General features: G+C 36.2%; 1 protein-coding gene across 11 annotated transcripts in view; it reads left to right on the forward strand.

Annotated features, from left to right (window-relative positions):
• NUMB (NUMB endocytic adaptor protein) overlaps positions 1 to 17,429 on the forward strand; it is a 260,763-nt gene that overhangs the window by 138,567 nt on the left and 104,767 nt on the right. For 10 of the 11 annotated variants that reach the window (XM_037832342.1, XM_037832343.1, XM_037832344.1 and 7 more), the window contains one exon: positions 11,845 to 11,929. The exons of the other annotated variant lie outside the window; for it this stretch is intronic. The gene's annotated coding sequence lies outside the window, so the exon portion shown is untranslated. The remainder of the gene's footprint in view (positions 1 to 11,844; positions 11,930 to 17,429) is intronic. 11 annotated transcript variants of the gene reach the window in all.

Genomic DNA, 17,429 nt, shown 5'->3' on the forward strand with positions numbered 1-17,429 from the left:
CAGAGTGAATACCATGAAATGGGCCAGGTTGAACAATGGGAATTTATTCACTCATGGTTTTGAGTCCGGGAAAATGTTCAAATCAAGGAATTATCAAGATGATGCTTTCTTCCTGAAGTCCAATTGCTGGTGATCCTTGGCTTCTCTGCCACATGGCAAGGCACATGGCGATAGCTGCTAGTCTCTCCTTTCTCTTCCTGGTTTTGTTGATTTCAGCTTCTGGCTTCTGAGACTTTCTTTCTCTCTCTGTCTGAATTTCATTCTCTTGTAAAGGGCTCCAGTAATAGAATAAGACCCATCCTGATTGAGATGGGTCACTCCTTAACTGAAGTAGCCTCATCAAAAGTAACCTTAAAAGGGTTCATACTCACAAGAATGGATTAACTTTAAGAACATGTCTTTCTGGGGTACAAACAGCTTACCACAGGTGGTAAGGACAGATCCAGGGTAATGCTACTTACTCTACAAATATTTGAGTGTTTGCTAGGTGTAATACTGTATGCTCTGTATAGTAGGAGAGATGCAGATGAACATATCTATGTTCTTTCCTCGAGTAGCTAGTTGAAGACAACTACAACACAGGATAGACTGTGTTAAGTGGCACGGGGTGAAATATAGTTGAAGTGGCAGGGGGTAGCATTTTAGCATTACTTTGAAGGGATGGGTAAGATTAGAATATGGGAGAGATGGCAAAGAAAAGCATTCCAGGTAGAGGGAACTATTTGGGTGAAGGCAAAGAAACCAAAAGCACGGGGTATATGGGGCTACCGGTAGTGTAATTACATTTTGATTGGGGAGGAGGAAAGGAAGGGAATGAGTACTTGACATCTACTCTGTGCCAGTACTTGGCATCTACTCTGTGCCAGTTATTTTACATTTCTTTTTTAATTTATAGCTCACAACAACTTTATGATCTAAGCTTTATTTCTCCTTTTAATAATGACAAATTGAGACTCCATATGTAAATCACTGAATACTTTACTAATGGAACAGGAATTTTAGTTCAAGTCTGTCTTAACATTATGCTATCAGCTTTTTTCAAGAGTTGATTTTAAAAAAAGTTTTCGAACAATAGAATACTGTCCAATAGAATAAACAGATTACAAATGAAGTCAACAATACAGATGAATCTTGTAAGCAAAATGTTGAGTGAAAAAAACAAAGAGGACATTTTATATGATTCTTTTTTTATAAAGTTCAAAAATAGGCAAAACACAATATATGATGTTAAGAAAACAAGATTATAGTATCTTTGAAGTTTTGGGGTAATTGTTATTTAGCAATAGATAACTAATATACATCCATAATTGTAATTTTTTATTTTGTATTTTATTTAGTTTATTGTGGTAAATGCAATTTGCCATTTTAACCATTTTTAAGCAGTATTAATTATATTCATAATATAATCATCTCTCCTATTTCTAATATTTTTCATCATCCCAGTCAGAAACTCTACACCTATTAAGCAATACTTTCCTATTCCCCTTAACCCCCAGTCCCTGATAACCCTGATAACCTACTTTCTCTCTCAATGAATTTGCCTGTTTTAGAAATATCATAAAAGTGGAATCATGCAATATTTGTCTTTTTGTGTCTACTCATTTCACTTAGCATAATGTTTTCAAGATTCATCCATGTTGTAACACATATCAGAACTTCATTCCTTATGATCAAATAATATTCTGTTGTATGGATATACCACATTTTATTTATCCATTCATCTGTTGATGGACACTTAGGTTGTTACTATATATCTTAAAGCTAAATTTTGTGCCTGGTTGTAGTGCCTCTCTGTTTTTAGAAGTTTGTAGAGTAATAATAAGTGGATGAGTGAATAACCTCAGTTATTCTAAATCTTTGCTTCTTTTAGTTTTTCAGTTTCTTAGTATTAAATTCTAAAATTGAGTTGGCTGCCTCTTTACTCATTTGTAAACTCTTTTTTTGAAAATGTTTTCTTAGCTTGATTTAATACATTTTCATCTCCCACCCTCCATCTTAATAGTAACTATGAGGCAATATACATTGCCATAAAAACAAAAGGAAAGCCTTTTGGTTTAAATTTTTTTTAATCAATTATACTTTTTTTATTGTGGAATATAACATATATACATAGAAGTGATAACTTTCCAAGTGCAATTTGACAAGTAGTTAGAGAGCAAATATCAAAGAATGTTATGGGTTACAGTTCCACAGTTTCAATTATTTCCTTATTGTGAAATATAACATGTATGCAAAAAGATAATATCTTTCAAAGTATGATTCAACACGTAGTTATGTAGGAAATTTCCAAACACATTATGATTTACAGTACCATAGTTTCAGTTATTTCCTTATTGTGAAATATAACGTATAAACAAAAAGGTGATAACTTTCAAATTACAATTTAACAAGTAGATATAGAACAAATTTTAAGGGATGTTTTGGGTTACAGTTCCACCAATTCAGTTCTTTCCTTCTAACTATTCTAATACCCTAGCAACTAAGAAGAAGAAAATTATATAGGAATTCAGTATTCATAATCCTTTGTTAAATTCCTTCTTGTGTGTTGCTATCCATTCCTCTAGTTTAATCACTTTCCCGATCTTCAGAGATGTCTAGGCAGTGACCACTACCTGTTCATGTTAAAAAGGGTCATCGACATTATGGGAAAAGGGGCACATCTGGTTGATGTTCTTGAAGAGATTATTGCCACTGAGTTTTGGGACTTAGCTGGCATAGGAGTTCTCTGGAGGATTTAAGTTTCTGAAGAATAAACTTGGTGAGTGAAATTTTTATTGAATCTCAGATAGGGATCTGAGTATTCTTTAAGGTTTTCAGGACTTGACTGCTGTTGACTACTTAGCATACTGTGGCCATATAGCATATCTAGCTGAAGCTTGCATAGAAGTAACATCCAGGAGAGCCTCTTGACTCTACTTGAATTCTCTTAGCCACTAAAACCTTACTTTGTTGCCTTTCTTTTCCCCCTTTTGGTCAAAAAGGCATTCTCAACCCCTTAATGCCAAGGTCAGGCTTATTCCCGGAATCCGTGTCCCACATTGCTAGAGAGACTCATTTATCTGGGGGGTCCTATCTCACATTGGAGGGTGGGTGATGAATTTATTTGCAGAGTTAGGCTTAGAGAGAGAAAGTCCATATTTGAGCAACAAAAGAGGTTCTCTGGAGGTGACTTCTAGGTATAATAGATGAAACCATAAGTTTCAAAGAGCAAGTCTCAGGATTAGGGCTTGACTTATAAAGTAGGGGATTTCTAAATTCATGTAGCATATGTTATGCCACAATAATCCATCCATATCTCACATTATCATCACTTAGTTGTACAATCCTCATGAACCAAAACACCTTGTAGCTCTTTTCAGCCCTTAATTATTTGTCCCTAGTATTTGTGTGGTACTAATAAGGTATTCCTATTAATTATAGTGCTTAGTATGCAGTGGGTAGATTTTTCCCTTGTACCATTCTGTTGTCAACTCTCTATACTAGTGTCATACCTTAGAAGTATATCAGGCAAGCACCTATCTATATTTGTAGTGCTGATCTGTGGGATACATGCCTTTAAACAACCCATTTCAATCCTATTTGCCTTCAGTACAGCTCTGATACTTATAATCCCATTAACAAACAGTCATCATCCCTATCCATTCCTATACTTTGAATCCCCCATTATTATCATATCTGAAAATATTAGATTATCATTCTCCCTCCACTACCTTCTGTCTATCACTAGGCCCCTAATATTCTACATTATAAGAGACTGATTTTACATTGTTCAAGGAGTTCGTAGAAGTGGTAACATACAGTATCTCTCCTTTTGTGTCTGACTTATTTCACTCACCATTATATCTTCAAGGTTCATCCATATTGTCATACGTTTCAGGACCTTGCTTCTTACTGCTGCATAGTATTCCATCATATGTGTATACAACATTTTGTTTATCCATTCCTCTATTGAAGGACACTTGGATTGTTTCATCTCTTGGCAACTGTGAACAATGCTGCTATGAACATAAGTGTACAAATGTCTGTTCGTATCATTGCTTTCAAATCTTCTGGGTATATACCAAGAAGTGGAATTGCCGGATCGTAGGGTAATTTGATATCTACTTTTCTGAGAAACCACGCAACTGTCTTCCACAGCGGTATACCATTTATACATTTCCAACAGCAATAAGAGTTCCAGTTTCTCCACATCCTCTCCAGCATTTATTGTTTCCTGTTTAATAGCAGCTGTTCTTATTAGTATGAGATGGTATCTCACTGTGGCTTTTATTTGCATCTCCCTAATAACTAGTGAAGATGAGCATTTTCTCATGTGTGTGTTTCCTCTTCGGAAAAATACCTTTTCATGTCTTCTGCCCATTTTATAATTGGACTGTTTGTACTATTGTGGTTGAGTTGTAGTATTTCTTTATATATGCTGGATGTCAGTGTCTTATCAGATATATGGTTTCCAAATATTTTCTCCCAAATTGAGTTATTTGCCTCGTTACCTTTTTAACAAAGTTTTTTGAGGAACAGGAGCTTTTGATTTTGAGGAGTTTCCATTTATCTGTTTTTTCTTTGGTTGCTTATGCTTTGGGTGTAAGGTCTTAGAAGTTTTATTGTGCTGTCTCTTATATTGAGGTCTTTGATCCACTTCGAGTTAATTTTTGTATACGATATGAGATAGGGGTCCTCTTTCATTCTTTTGGTTATGGATATCCAGTTCTCCCAGCCCCATTAGTTGAAGAGACAGTTCTGTCCCAGTTCAGTGGATTTGTGAGCCTTGTCAAAAATCAGCTGACCATAGTTCTGGGGTTCTATTTCTGAACTCTCAATTCTATTCCTTTGATCAATATGTCTATCTTTGTGCCAGTACCATGCTGTTTTGACTACTGTGGCTTTATAATAGTCTTCGAAGTCTGGAAGTATAAGTCCTTCCACTTCATTCTTCTTTTTTAGGATGTTTTTGGCAATTCGAGGCCCCTTTCCCTTCCAAATAAATTTGGTAACTAGCTTTTCGAAGTCTACAAAGTAGGTTGTTGGAATTTTTATTGGAATTACATTGAATCTGTAGATGAGTTTGGGTAGAATTGACATCTTGACATTTAGTCCTCCCATCCATGAGCACAGCGTATTTTTCCACCTATTTAGGTTCTTTTTTATTTCTTTAGTAAAGTTTTGTAATTTTCTGTATAGAGGTCTTTTTAAGTCCTTGGTTAAGTTTATTCTTAGGTACTTGATTTCTTTAGTTGCTACTGTGAATGGAATTTTTTTTTTATTGCCTCTACATTAGGTCATTACTAGTGTATAAGAACATTACTGACTTAATGTGCATTAATCTTATATCCCAACAGTATGCTGAATTTGTTTATTAGCTCAAATAGCTTTGTTGTTGAATTCTCAGGATATTCCAAATATAAGATCATATCATCTGCGAATAATGACAGTTTTACTTCTTCCTTTCCAATTTGGATACCTTTTGTTTCTTTGTCTTGGCGAAGTGCTCTGGCTAGAATTTCTAGCACTATGTTGAATAACAGAAGTGACAATGGGCATCCTTGTCTCGTTCCTGATCTTAAGGGGAAGGCTTTCAGTCTCTCACTGTTAAGTGTTATGCTGGCTGTGGGTTTTTCATATATGCCCTTTATCATATTGAGGAAGGTTCCCTCAATTCCTACCTTTTGAAGTGTTTTTATCAAAAAGGGATGTTTAATTTTGTCAGATGCTTTTTCAGCATCTATCGAGATGATCATTTGATTTTTCCCTTTTGATTTGTTGTGTATTGCATTAATTGATTTTCTTATGTTGAATCATCCTTGCATGTCAGGAATGATTTCCAGTTAGTCATGGTGTTTAATTCTTTTAATGTGCCTTTGGATTCGATTTGCAAGTATTTTGTTTAGGATTTTTGCATCTATATTCATTAGGGAGATCAGCCTACGGTTTTCCTTTTTTGTAGTATCTTTATCTGGTTTTGTTATCATAGTGTTATTAGCTTCATAAAATGAATTAAGTGGTGTTCCTTTTTCTTCAATTTTTTGAAAAAGTTTGAGCAGGAATAGTGTCAATTGTTTTCAGAAAGTTTGGTAAAATTCCCCTGTGAAGCCATCTGGCCCTGGATTTTTATTTGTAGGTAGATTTTTGATTACTGATTGGATCTGTTTGCTTGTGATTGGTTTGTTGTGGTCTTCTGTTTCTTCTGTGGTCAGTCTAGGTTGTTCATGTGTTTCCAGGAAGTTGTTCATTTCCTCTAAATTGTGTAGCTCATTGGCATGCAACTGTTCATAGTATCATGTTAGAATTTTTTTCTTTAATTTCTTCAGGATTCATAGTAATTAACTCTTTCTCATTTTTGATTCTGTTTATTTGGGCCTTCTCTCTTTTTGACTTTTTCAGTCTACCTAAGGTCTGTCAATCTTGTTGATCTTCTCAAAGAACCAACTTTGGTTTTATTGTTTCTCTTTCTTGTATTTTTTTTTTTGCTCTCCATCTCATTTATTTCTGCTTTAATCTTTATTTCTTTTCTTCTACTTGCTTTAGTGTTAGTTTGCTGATCATTCTCTAACATCTTCAGTTGTTCAGTTTGGTCTTTGGTTTTAGCTCTTTCTTGCTTTTTGATATATGCATTTAGAGCTATAAATTTCCCTCTCAGCACCGCCTTCACTGCATCCCATAGGTTTTGATATGTTATGTTCTCGTTTTCATTCGTCTCTAGGAATTTACCTATTTCTCTTGCAATTTCTTCTTTGACCCACTGGTTGCTTAGGAATGTGCTGTTTAACCTCCTTATATTTGTGAAGGATCTGGTTCTTTGGTGGTTGATGATTTCTAGTTGCATTCCATTATGGTCTGAGAATGTGCTTTGAATAATTTCAGTCTTTTTAATTTTATTAAGACTTGTGTTGTGCCCCAGCATATGATCTATGGAGAACATTCCATAGGCACAAGAGGTTGTACTTTGGGATGTAACAATATATGTAAGTCTGTTAAGTCTAATTCATTTATCATATTGTTTATGTTCTCAATTTCCTTTTTAGTCCTCTGTCTAGTTGTTCTAACTATAGAAGATAATGGTGTATTGAAGTCTCCCACTATTATTGTAGATGTGTCCATTGCTCACTTCAGTTTAGCCAATGTTTGTCTCATGTATTTTGGAGCTCCTTGATTGGGTGCATAAACACTTATGATTGTTATTTCTTCTTGGTGAATTGTCCCTTTTATTTAATATATAGTATGCTTCTTTGTTTATTATGACATCTTTGCATTTGAAGTCTGTTTTGTTTGATATTAGTATAGCTACCGCAGCTTTCTTTTGGTTGAAGCTTGCCTAGAGTATTTTTTTCCATCCTTTCACTTTCAGTCTCTTTGTGTTGCAGGGTCTAAGATGAGTCTCTTGTAAACAGCATATTGATGGGTCATACATTTTAATCCATTCAACCAGTCTGTATCTTTTAATTGAAGAGTTTAATCCATTCACATGCAACATTATTACTGTGAAGTTAGTTCTTAAATCAGCCATCTTATCCTTTGGTTTTTAATTGTTAGATCTGTTTTTTCCCCTCTCTTTCTTTTTTTCATTTAAGTTATTCTTAATAATACTCCACTTCTGTGCCCTTCTCCAGACTTCCCTCTCCTTTCTTTTTTTCTCAGCTGGCAGAGCTCCCTTTAGTATTTCTTGCAGGGAAGGTCTCTTGTTAAATTCTCTCATCATTTGTTTGTCTGTGAAAATTTTAAACTCTCCTTCAATTTTGAAAGAGAGCTTTGCTAGATAAAGCATTCTTGGCTGGCAATTTTTCTCTTTCAGAATCTTAAATTTGCCATACTACTGCCTTCTCACCTCCATGGTGCCCGCTGAATAGCCAGTACTTAGTTGTATGTTGTTTGCCTTGTATGTGGTGAATCGATTTTCTGTTGCCCCTTTCAGAACTTTCTCCTCTTCAGCATTTGACAATCTAATCAGTATATGTCTCAGAGTAGGTTTATTTGGATTTATTCTGTTTGGAATTTGTTGGGCATCTTTGATTTGCGTATTTATGTCGTTTAGAAGGATTGGGAAGTTTTCTCCAACTACGTCTTGAAACAGTCTTCCTAGCCCTTTACCCTTCTCTTCTCCTTCTGGGACACCAGTGATTCTTAATTTGTTCACTTCATTTTGTCCATCATTTCTCTGAGATCCATTTCAAATTTTTTTATTTTTTTCACCGTTTGTTCTTTTGCCCATTCACAATCAATTGTCCTGTCTTCTAGTTCACATATTCTTTCTTCTGCCTCTTCAAATCTGCTGTTGCGTGTCTGCAGTATATTTTTTTTTAATCTTCATTTTATTGAGATATATTCATATACCATGCAGTCATACACAACAAATCGTACTTTCGATTGTTCACAGTACCATTACATAGTTGTACATTCATCACCCAAATCAATCCCTGACACCTTCATTAGCACACACACAAGAATAACAAGAATAATAATTAGAGTGAAAAAGAGCAATTGAAGTAAAAAAGAACACTGGGTACCTTTGTCTGTTTGTTTCCTTCCCCTGTTTTTCTATTCATCCATCCATAAACTAGACAAAGTGGAGTGTGGTCCTTATGGCTTTCTCAATCCCCTTGTCACCCCTCATAAGCTACATTTTTATACAACTGTCTTCGAGATTCATGGGTTCTGGGTTGTAGTTTGATAGTTTCAGGTATCCACCACCAGCTACCCCAATTCTTTAGAACCTAAAAAGGGTTGTCTAAAGTGTGCGTAAGAGTGCCCACCAGAGTGACCTCTCGGCTCCTTTTGGATTCTCTCTGCCACTGAAGCTTATTTCATTTCCTTTCACATCCCCCTTTTGGTCAAGAAGATGTTCTCCGTCCCACGATGCCAGGTCTACATTCCTCCCCAGGAGTCATATTCCACGTTGCCAGGGAGATTCACTCCCCTGGGTGTCTGATCCCACGTAGTGGGGAGGGCAGTGATTTCACCTTTCAAGTTGGCTTAGCTAGAGAGACAGGGCCACATCTGAGCAACAAAGAGGCATTCGGGAGGAGGCTCCTAGGCACAACCATAGGGAGGCCTAGCCTCTCCTTTGCAGCAACCGTCTTCCCAAGGGTAAAACCTGTGGTAGAGGGCTCAACCCATCAAACCACCAGTCCCCTATGTCTGTGGTCATGTTAGCAACCATGGAGGTGGGGTAGGCGAATACCCCTGCATTCTCCACAGGCTCCTCAAGGGGGCATGCAGTATATTTTTAATGTGATCCATAGTGTCTTTTATTTCCATAAAATCTGCTATTTTTAATTTAATTTTCTAATTCTTCTTTATGCTCTTCTGGAGTCTTCTTGATTTCCTGTATGTCTCTAGCCATCTTGTTGAAGTTGTTTTGGAGATGTTTTTGTACTTCTTTAATTAATTGCTCCAAATTGTGTTTCTTCCAGCTTTTTAATTTGTTCATTTGGCTTGTCCAAATCTTCTAGATTCTTCAAGTGCTTTTTTATTTTCTTTGGCTTTGGGGCATTTGCTTGACTTGATTAGGTTATTTCGGGAAATGCAGGATTATTTGAGCATATATATATATAATTCGGGAGAGCATTTGTATATAATTTGGAGTGCAGTTTCTCTATCCTACCAGCAGGTGGTGCTCTCAAGCTGGTCTTCCCAGAAATTCTGCTATGCGCTGGGCGGAGTCCAAACTGGGTGGGGAACCAGTCAGTGCACCACTTCTCCAAGTGCACTGGGGACTTCCTGCCCTGGCCCTGCGACGTGGGCCCTGAGCAGTTGGCAGGGAGTCCACTCAAGGGCACCCTCCAGATCAGACATGCTCTGCTCCCTGCCTGCAGTGCTGCCCGGTGAGCCTCTGAAATGTGGGAGGGGCTCCTGATGCATTTGTGTGGTACAGTCTTCCATCCCCACTTCTTTCAGGTGCCCGCCCGCCCCTGGACTTCCGTGAGGGGAGAGTAAGTGCCCTCAGGTTTCTTCACAGGTTCTCCTGGCTGTCTGGCTGTGGAGGATCACCGTCCCAGCTAACTGCCAAGGTCCATGCATGCATGTGGAGAGCTGCTGCTTGCTCTCTTGCCTGGAGGTTGTCTCACTCCTGCTGGCTCCAGGAGGTAGACCTGGCAAAAGAAACTCACTCCATCCTTTGAGGCGCCGTTTCTCCACGTTTTTGTCCATTTTCTCTACCCGTACTTCAGAGGACCCTCTATGGACGTCACACCCCAAAACTGCAGTCCTGGGCATCCTCCAGCCCCTCCCTAGTTTCTTTCACAGAAGAGAAGCCCATTCCACTTCACCTACTCTCACATTTTCCTGGAAGTCTCGTGTCTAAATTGTTTTTATATTCAGAAGTTAGGGTTGTCAGAATCCCACTTTTAGGGTTCATTTCAAATGCTGCAACTTCAGTGAAGTCTTTCCTCATTTCCTCACTGCAACTCAGTGATCTTATCCCTCTCTTAAAGCACATATCCATTTGTGCCTCTCTTAAAGCATTTGCAGTATTCCATCATGTCCTATTGTTATATTCCCTTGCTTGACTGCAAGAACCTAGAGTTGAGAGATTATGTCTGACTACTTTTCTGTTTCCCTGAATTCTGTACTTAGTATTGTGATTGCATTGCACACATTAGGTGTTATATAAATATTTTATCTCAGTTACCTTATTAAATTAAAATACTTCCAAATTCCTTGTTTCTAACTTCAGATACATTTCATAGCTAAATTTTGCCTGTATAATTTTCTCCACGAATCAGAGATCTTGAATACGCAAGCTGAATATTCATATTGGGGACTGTGCTGGTTTGAATGTATTATGTCCCCCAGAAAAAGCCATATTCTTTGATGCAATCTTGTGGGGCAGACATATTAGTGGGGATTAAGTTGGAACATTTGGATTAGGTTGTTTGCATGGAAATGTGTCCCACCCAACTGTAGGTGATATCTCTAATGAGATATTTCCATGGAGGTGTGGCCCCACCCATTCAGGGTGGGCCTTCATCAGTGGAGTCATATAAATGAGCTGGCAAACAGAAGGAACTCAGTGCAGCTGTGAGTGACATTTGAGGAGGGGACACAGCCAAGAGGGACACTTTGAAGAAAGCACAGGAGCTGCAGATGAGAGACAATCTGAAGATGGCTGTTGAAAGCAGACTCTTGCTCCAGAGAAGCTGAGAGAGGACAAATATCCCAAGAGCAACTAAGAGTGACATTTTTGAGGAACGGCAGGCTAGAGAGGAACATCCTGGGAGAAAGCCATTTTGAAACCAGAACTTTGGAGCAGACGCCAGCCACGTGCCTTCCCAGCTATCAGAGGTTTTCTGGACACCATTGGCCATCCTCCAGTGAAGGTACCCGATTGCTGCTGTGTTACCTTGGACACTTTATGGCCTTAAGACTGTAACTGTGTAACCAAGTAAACCCTCTTTTATAAAAGCCAATCCATCTCTGGTGTTTTGCATTCCGGCAGCATTAGCAAACTGGAACAGGGACACTTTCCATTGGGCTTTCTGTGAGTTCTCAAGAGACCATAGTGTCTGTCTGTCTATCTCTGTGTCTTTCTATGTATATACATTATTTTCTGTTTCATAGATCCAGTGATTTATCTTTAGGCATTTGACTTTTATCTAGAAGAATTATTTGTTACGTATTAGAGGAGGTTGTGGTTCTACCTTAGTGTGGGTCTTACATTTGCTGCAGTGATTTGGAATAGCCATCTTTGTTATATCATAATAAAGTCCTGCTTTCCTGGGGATATAGAGAACCTCCTTCTCTTTTTATTTTGTTTACCTGTGCCTTGTTTGAAGTTGCCATATCAGTGTAATGCAGCAATAATTATGTTATTGACAACAAGTTTGTGAGATATTTATTATTCTCATTTTACAGATGAGGAAACTGAGGCTTGGTGAAGTTACGAAACTTGTCCAAAGTCACACAGCTTGTAAAGGGCACAGTCGACATTCAGAGCCAGGTCTGTCCAACTCTAAGACTCTTAATCATGTCCGTGTAACTTTGAAATAGTTGTGAAGTATCAACCTATATAATTTGTTTTAGTATTCATTTTGCTTCAACTTGTTTAACATTTCCTGACATTTCTTAATGGTGGTTTTTTTTTTGTCCTTCATTATAATTTTATGTGTTTTTTTAAACCTTGTGAAAAGCAATATTATACAATAATTAAGGATCTGAGCCCTAGAACCAGACTACCTGGGTATAAATCCTAGCTTCTCCACTTACTTGTTGTGTGACATTGGGAAAGTTACTTTTCTTTACCTCAGTTTTCCTGTTTGTGAAATTGTAATAGTGTTGTTGTGAAGATTAAATTATTTAATATGTACAAAGCAACAGTGCCTGGCACATAGTAAGCCTTCAATAAATGTCAACTATTATTAGTAGTATTTTCATCTCCTAATAACCAGTAAATCAAGTGATTATTATTTCCAATTCTCTGCTAGGAAGTTTGGATAAAGCAAAGTTCAGACAGCAATGTAAGGTCTCACAAAAGTTGCATAAACCAAAATTAAATTTGAATAAGCTAGACGTAAAGAGAATCATAAAACTTCTGGTTAAGTTCAGGCCTACTGTAAAGCAAACTGGGCATATTCAGAATAAATATCTGCATTTTCAGGTGGCTTTTAAGGAGATAATGTTTTGGCAGTATTGACAGATAATTACCAAGAACAGGAACCCTTATGTATTATGTAAAACATTGGCAACATATCACCACTTGTAGGCTTGTTTATCAGAACTTAATACCGTGAATGTGCATGACTGTCTGACCCCTGAATCAATGGGACCACAGCATATTCAACTAGTCAGAATTCAGCCATGTACTCATGTGCTCTTTCACTCATACTTACTTATTGCAGCTGTCATATTCTTAAGTGCTCTCCCAGCTGTTGCTACAATTAAAGTAAAACACCTGTGATTAGTGGCCAATAATAAGTTTATACCAGTTGCAAAAATATCCTCGAGTGGGAAATAATTTGAGTCAAGATATGCAAAAATTCAAAAGCCATTGTTTTGAAAGAATAGGATTTACCTTGCATGGGAGACCAGGATCTCTGTAGCTTTTAATCTACACATGCATTTAATATATTCCGTTAATGATATGGATCCTTCCTATCCTTCAACATGGGATATATTTGAGTTATTTAGATCTTTTAAAACATCTTTCAGTAATTTTTTTTCCTTTTCTCCATAAAAGTGTCAAATCTGTTAGATTTAATTTTTAGTTACCTTATATTTTGTTATTGTATCTGTTTGCTGATGTGAACTTTTTTGGGTATATTGATCTATGTTCAGCCTCCTTATTAAATTGTTTATCTATGATGCTTTGAGATTTTCTATGTATTCACCTCAACTATTGTGAATGAAAACTTTCTTCCTTTCCAGTGCTTACCCCTTTTATTTCTATTTCTTGCCTTATTATGCTACTTATGACTTTTAGTACAGTGTTCAATATAAGTGTTAATAGTGGGCATCCTTCTGGTGCACCTAAGTTTTTAAAGGAAGTGCTTCTTACGTTTTCCCATTAAGAGTTATGTTTGTTGTAGGTTTTTGGTAGATACTCTTTATAGGTTAAAGAAGTTTCTCTTCCTAATTGGCTAAGATTTTTTTGCGTGTGAAAAAATGACTATTGAATTTTATCAGATGCTTTTTCTGATAAAATGTTTAAAATGTTTATATGGTTTTCCTTCTTTATTCTGTTAATATGATGATTGACATTTACAAATTTTCTAGTTTTGAATGAACTTTGCATTGACGGAATGAACCCAACTTTGTCATGATGGTCTTTTTTTATATACAATTGGATTTAGTTACTTTTTTGTTTAGGATTTTTACATCTATGTTTACAGGTGAAATTGGCCCATACTTTTAATTTCTTGTATTATCCTTATTTGATTTTGGCATCCAGATTAAGGCAGCCTCAGAGATTGAGTTGAGAATCAGTTGTTTTATTTTCTGAAATAATTTCTATAAGACTGGAATGATAGATTTCTTGAAAGTTTGGTTTAACTTCTGTTCAAATGTCGGGGCTTTGTATTTTTTCTCTGAGGGATGATTTTAAAATATGTATTCAGTTTCCTTAATAGTTTTATTTCTGTTTGATGATTTCTGTTTCTACTTAGGTCAGTCTTTAGAGTGTTTTATTTTGTTTTTGAGGTTTTTTTTTTTGTTTTTTTTTAAGGAATTCATCCATTTTGTTTGAGTTTTTAAAGTTATTGGCATAAAGTTGTTCAAAATATTCTTTTGTTATCTTTTCATTTCTGCTGTCTACTTATGCCCTCTAATTCCTAATTTTTTGGTTTCTTCTTTTCCTTCATCATTCTTGCTAGAGGTTTTATACATTTTCTTAGTCTTTATGAAGAATCAATGTTTAACTTTGATTTTCTATAATGTATGTTTTCTGTTTGTTTAATTTCTGGTGTTTCTCCTTTACATTTTTAAGTGAAAAGCAGAATTTATTATAAGGACACCAGAGTATCAATCCCAGTTCCCAAGGACACAGTTTCGCTAGGCTCAGAACAGAGGGAATCAAGGTTTTACAGAGGCTCACAATGCTGCAGGACTTAACTGATTCCTCTTTTGCTGTCGACTTGTTTTTCTGCTTTTCAGGCCACATGACAGAAAATGGTGCTATGACCTTCTGACTTGGATGGCATTTGCAACTTTCTGTGCTTTTGATTCCCTCTGGGCTCTCAGATTTTTCCATCTGGATCACTTGCTTTCTGAAGATTTTTTTCTTTAATGAAATTTTCTGTAGTAACTCTTGAGTTTTTTTTACCTGAAAGGGTCTTTTTTCACCCTCATTTTTGATAGATATTTCATTAAGTGTAGAATTATGGGTTGGCAGTTATTTTATTTTTTTTTTAGCCTTTGAAAGAAATAATTCCAGTCTCTTCTGTGTTTTTACTGTTGCTGTTGATAAATCAGCTGTGTAATAGTTCTTTTGAGTCTCTTGGTGTTGTGTTTTTAAATTTCTTTGACTGCTTTTGAACTCAGCTCTTTGTTTTTCTGAAGTTTCATTTGCTATGCCTGGGCATGGATTTATTTTTATTTATCTGAGTGAGATTTGACTGTGTGAACTGCTTATTTTCCCTGAAAAAATTATTTGTAGGTATTTTTTGAGCCCAGGATGGAAGTGTGTTACTTCAAGAGGATTTGCCTTTTTTTTTTCCCCAGGTGCCTCAAGGCATTAGTTTGAGGACACTTTAAATTAAATTCATCCCTTGATGTATTTTGGACCACAGAAATAGTGTGAATTTGAGTTGTAAACATGTGTGGCCTGGTTGAGGTCACAACCTTTTCAGAATCCTTGATGTGTGTGTTCTGTATTAGGAAGGCAAATTTCCTTGTAGTCCTCAGAGGTGACCTGTAGGAATGAGCTGAGTTTAATTCTGGTTCACGCTTTGCCTGAGGATGAAACCCTCTTGGGGATCCCAATTTTATTGGGAAGGGTCTCTTATTAAATTTTCCATGTTGGGTACTCCCTGAACTTTGACTTGTGTTCTCTTCCACAAGACCATCAAAACTGAAGCTAAAATTTGTGAGTTAGGCACATGTTTATAGGACAAAAGCAGTTTCATTATGCCACTTACCCCTCTGGGTTTCTGCTTTCTCATAAATATTGCTCTTGTAATTCCTTTACCGTCTTGTCTGCTCTCAATGCTTTTATGACTTTTTGAAATAAAATTTTATCTGTTACTTTTAAAGTGGGAGAATTGGATGAATAATCTAGCCTACTACATTACTGGAAGTAGAATTTTCTTCCAATTTCTTTGATTTTTCTTTTTTATTTTTATGATTTCTTAAGATATATGCTTAAGTCATCAGTTAGCCTTGTTTCTAAAATAAGCATTTTAAGTTACAAATTTATTTAAAATTTAAAATTTTCTATTATGATTTCCTCTTTAAGACATGACCAATGATCCAAAAATAATTTAAGCAGATGATTTTAAGTTTTGAAATATATAGCTTTTACAAGATTTATCTTTTTATTATACTTAAGTCACCTATTCAAAAAATAGATCTTCAGTTTGGATTACAAAGCAGGATTCAGCTATGTCCTGTATACAGGAGATGCAGTGAAAGTGATTCAGAAAAGCTAAAAATAACGGGATGGGCAAAGTTATACAAGCCAAAGGGAAACATAAGAAGAGAGGAGACAATAGAGGAAATAGAAATAAATGCTCTTTGGTGGTTAATACTGATTAGTCCAGGTAAGAGGTAAAGTAATCTTGGAGCAGGGTTCTAATGATGGAGATGAGGAGCAGTGGACAGAATTGAGCTGTATTTTAGAATTCTTTTGTTGATGGCTTCGATAAGAGGGTTGAGGGGAAGGGAGGACTAGATTAGAGAGGGTTAAAAAGTTGAAGATGTTTATATAGATAATTTGTGATGATGATGCCTGTCTGTAAAGGGGAGCAGAGCTGTTTTTAACCTCCTCATTTATGTAAGTTTTCCAGTGGCATTTCTGTCTTTTAAATTCTTGGAACCAAATATATTTTTATTCTAGTCTGCCTCTCCAGATTCCAGCACCTTTTTCTCATCCCACACTTAACAGATGCTTCGAGGAGGAAAGTCAGTGTAAAAAGTAGGCTAGTATTCTCAGCAATTCTGCCCTTTTTCAACAAGATGTTTCTTGCTAAATCAGTCCTTGCTAAATAAGAGCAATATTAATTTGTTCTGTAAGCTGAGGTTTGATCCTTGAAGTAACACTGTCCCAATGAAGTCAGTCTGTGTAATATGTGTGCTGTGGGTTTGGGGGTGATGGCCACATGTATTTTTATCTGTAAAATATTTCATGCCTTAAAAGTTAAGTAGAAAGTATAGCTGAATCGTAAATCCAGCTCATCAGTTGTTTGCCAAATGAATGGAAAGTAATCAACTAAAAGATGAAATTTGATTTTGTAAATAAAAGAAAAACCTATCAGAAAAGATAAAAAAAACCACTTTTTTTTAAGTTTCTTAAAGAAATTCATATTCAGCTTTTTTTTAAAAAATACCTTTTTTTAATTAGAAAAGTGGGTTTACAGAAAAACCATGCATAAAATACAGGATAGGTTCAGCTTTTCAGATCACACTGGACTGTAGTCTTATGTAGGCAGGGTCCTTCCTCATTTTATAAAATTCAAAATTTCCATTATTATCTTTAAGGAGTGAAGATTGGAGAATTCATGTATCAAAACAGAAGCAATTTCATGGAAGAATTCATAAGGCAGAAATTAAAGTCAGATAATAGATGAGGATCATGGAATACTGTTTAAACTACAGGTTCTTATTTTGGGTGTTTGGGATTCTTATTTTGGGGGTTTGGGATTCAGAATTCTCTGAGATTTTAATGAAAGTTGAAGATTCTTTTCCCATAAAGTGCATAGACACATATACATTCCTGTTTATATACAATATTAAGGGATTGCTGAACCTGAAGAGCCTGTGATGTACATGATCCCCTGGTTGAGAACACA

Source organism: Choloepus didactylus, chromosome 4 (genome assembly GCF_015220235.1).
Source record: "Choloepus didactylus isolate mChoDid1 chromosome 4, mChoDid1.pri, whole genome shotgun sequence".
Taxonomy (NCBI): domain Eukaryota; kingdom Metazoa; phylum Chordata; class Mammalia; order Pilosa; family Megalonychidae; genus Choloepus; species Choloepus didactylus.